The sequence below is a fragment of the Lactuca virosa genome, chromosome 5, assembly GCF_052849685.1.
Source record: "Lactuca virosa cultivar CGN04683 chromosome 5, Lactuca_virosa_CGN04683_v6, whole genome shotgun sequence".
Lineage (NCBI taxonomy): Eukaryota > Viridiplantae > Streptophyta > Magnoliopsida > Asterales > Asteraceae > Lactuca > Lactuca virosa.
This window is the reverse complement of record NC_136430.1, coordinates 8,352,589-8,356,065: the sequence shown is the minus strand read 5'-3', so window position 1 is coordinate 8,356,065 and position 3,477 is coordinate 8,352,589. Positions and strand designations below refer to the sequence as shown.

Genomic DNA, 3,477 nt, shown 5'->3' with positions numbered 1-3,477 from the left:
TAACTTCCAAAAATTATCACAATTAACTCCCATAGCTAACATCCCTAAATTATTATGGATCTAGGGCTCGACTAAAAATATAAAAATACATTTCTCATCCCGGGGTTCATATTATTTATTTAGTAAATTCTATTTTATTTATTTATTTAATAAACAGGGTGTTACAAACTTAAATGAACAAACATAAATGAGTACTTGCTAGTTCAGTTCCTTTACAACCGTACAAATAATTAAATATGAATACAAACCTATCTTAAAATCAGTTTTTTTAACGACCAACCACACATCTCCTATCCTAACCCAAAATCTACATGTCTTATCTCATGCAAGACTTACGTGTTTGTTTTTTCGAAGCTAAAACACCAGTAATGTTCGGACCACATCTGCAACCATCTGCAGCATAAGAAGTGAGACAAACGTCTACTAACTGCAATAAAAATCTGTTTGTTTTTTAACGCATGCGGACTGCTTAAATAAACTAAAATTAACCATCCAATAGTTAAAAAATAACTCTAAATAAAATTTTTATTCAGTTTTAATCATATGCAAATCGAATATAAATTCGTTGCGGTGATATGATTTTTAAAAATGTCTATGTAAAATAATTAAACATAATAATTGTTAAATAACAATAAGTGAAATTGTTAATTTAGCGAACATGTTCATTTTTTTAAATTTTCCAAGACGATGATTATTTCGTTGATTAGCTTCAATAAATTTAATTATTTTAGTGATTAATTTTATAATTTATTAATATTTGGTTATCGACAATGTAACACAAAAAATATCTATATGAAATTTACTAAACAGTTTTGAAATTATGTATACTTGAATTGTTTATAACATCCTTCGTAATATTATTAAAATAGTAAATATGTTGAAAAAATTAAAGCAAATCTATATTGAATATTATAACTTAAAGTAAAGTGAAAAGTTGTTTAAAAAGAAAAGTCTAATGTTGCACCGCACAATAATTTTTAAGTCAGAGGTCATTTAGAAAACAAACAACTGCAAAATATCATGTTGAGCATGTAGGCGCAACAAAAATGATCAAAAGTTTGTTTTTTTTTTTTTTGTTTTTTTTTTTTTTTTTAATAAACAACAAAGAACCTCATAAATTCTCAACATATTGACAAAAGATGTATTTCCAGTTTCTTTATATCATTATACCACATTTATATCATTATACCACATGTCATTTGGTAGCAAAACCATTTAATTTATAATGTTAATAGATTTATCTTTTTAACTACATCTTTTATATTGTGGCATTAAAGGGAATAAAGGAACAAGAAGAGCTGATAATGTATTAAAGGGACCAAATATTATATACTTTTGCTCTAGCCAAATAAAACAAATTAAAGTAACCAAATCTCCTTCTAATAATCTAATACCAATCAATGAAAGTGCTCGAAACAAAACAAAACATACCTAAATAATTAATAATGACATACAAAAAGCGTACCTAAAGTCGTTATCTTTCATCACCTAAATCTATTATAATTCAGGTATATAAATATAATAGTAATGTTTCATGTTTGAGATGGCTTTTGTCACGTACTGTCGTAATGTAGTCTTGTATATACTCGGGACTTTGGCGGTTATTTAATATTGATTTATCTTGGGGTCGGCCTTCCGTTTAATGGGCCGGATCCTGGATATGCAGCAGGGCCCATTTTCCCAGTCGGGTTTTGGCCAAACTGATAAAAACTACCCGACCCGTACAGGTGTCCTCCTCCTTGATGTTGTTGTTGATGATGCCCCATCATCGTGCCATACATCCCTCCTCCTCCATTATTCTCGTGAAACCCCCCTCCGTTACCTCCAATATTTACAACACTGCCATTCCCACCACCGCCCACACTGGCGGTTTCCTTCTCGCCTCCCTGTCGTCCCGCGAGCGCTGTCTTCTCACCCTCCATATCTCTAAATCTCTGTAAGTAAACCTTCAACGGCTCGACGTAGTCCTCAAACCCTAACGTTGTCATGGCCCATAGCAAGTCGTCACCATTGATCGTCTTTCGCTTCTCTCTCTGGCACTTATCTGATGCTTCGCCGGTGATAAAGCTGATGAACTCCGACACACACTCCTGTACAGTCTCCTTTGCGTCTTTCGAGATCTTTGCGTTTGCTGGCAGCGCTTTCTTCATGATTCTACTCACGTTTGCTATCGGAAGAAACCTATCTTGCTCCCGAAGCGAGTGATCGCCGTTGTGTCCTCCGCCGGACTCATTATCTGAATCCGCCATCTAACTACCTTTCAAATTCTAGCTTTTTGACTTTATGCTATCAATCTGTTCGTAATTGAATTATGCCCAAAAACAAAAGTCCTCAGAAATTTCTGGCGCGGGAATTTTGCTGATCACAAAGTCCAAATTCTATAGGATCCTGTCCTAACCGAATCACCTCAAGAAACTTAAAGAAACAATTACAATTGAAGAAAGAAAAGCAGAATTCATAATTCTAAGCAAACGCCGTGAGTCGTGAGTAAAACGTCGACGGAAAAGTGATCGGGAAAAGACATTCAGGCGACCGGAATATGAGAGAAGGGAGAAGAAATGTTTTGTTGGAGGGAATGGGGATTGGAATACGGGATACCGTCGGATCAAATGCTATAAGAACGCCATATTTACTGCCACGTGGATGAGTAAGGACCGTTATTTGTCGATAAGTGTTCATTCTTAGTGGCCAGGTGTGAACCGTTCGATTAGAAGATAGTGGAGGGATGTGGACCATCGATAGAGCATATGAGGAACATGGTCGGCCATAGCTACGTTTATTTAAGCATATAAATTAGGCACTAATAAATCGGGTTAACCCATTAATATGCACCTAATTTTGTCTCTTTTCTCTATAAATTTCTAGCATTCAGTTCAGTTGTCCTTTTTATCTTTCAGAATTTAGATATACTGATCATCAAATGTTTGTACTAAAAGTATGGTAAATATCTTATCTGCAGAAAGACAAGATGGATAAAAAAATAAAAAATAAATCATATAGTATAAGAAAATATGGCATCGTTTGACCAAAGAATAATAATCCCTAATCCTTTTGAGTTTTGATTGAATTTATTTAAATCCGCAACGAACAAGATGATAATATAATATAGCATGGTATTGTTTTTAATGGCTGAATATATTAGAAAAAAGAAAAAAAAGCTCTAGCAACCAACTAGAGCAAAAACGAGAATTACAAAGTAGAGATCAAAGGGGGGTTTTGGATCCATAAATTCCACTTAACATGAAATTTATGATTCCTACGATAAATCTTTTAATTCTTAATAAAGAAGAAAGTTTTACATAGACGTAGCAGATAAACAAGTACCATCAATTAGTTTTAATAATCACCTCTATGACTTGTTTCTTGACCGAAGACAACACAAAATTTTCCAAAAGTGGAATCAAATCCGTGACTAACATAAGACTAGAGAAATCCACTTCGCACCATAAACCTACACGGTAAAAAAGATCTTTAGCT

General features: G+C 33.6%; 1 pseudogene; it reads right to left on the bottom strand.

Moving 5' to 3' along the window:
* Positions 1-1,286: 1,286 nt before the first annotated feature.
* LOC145115077 (nuclear transcription factor Y subunit B-3 pseudogene) lies at positions 1,287-2,700 on the bottom strand (annotated as a pseudogene).
* Between the last annotated feature and the right edge of the window lie 777 nt (positions 2,701-3,477).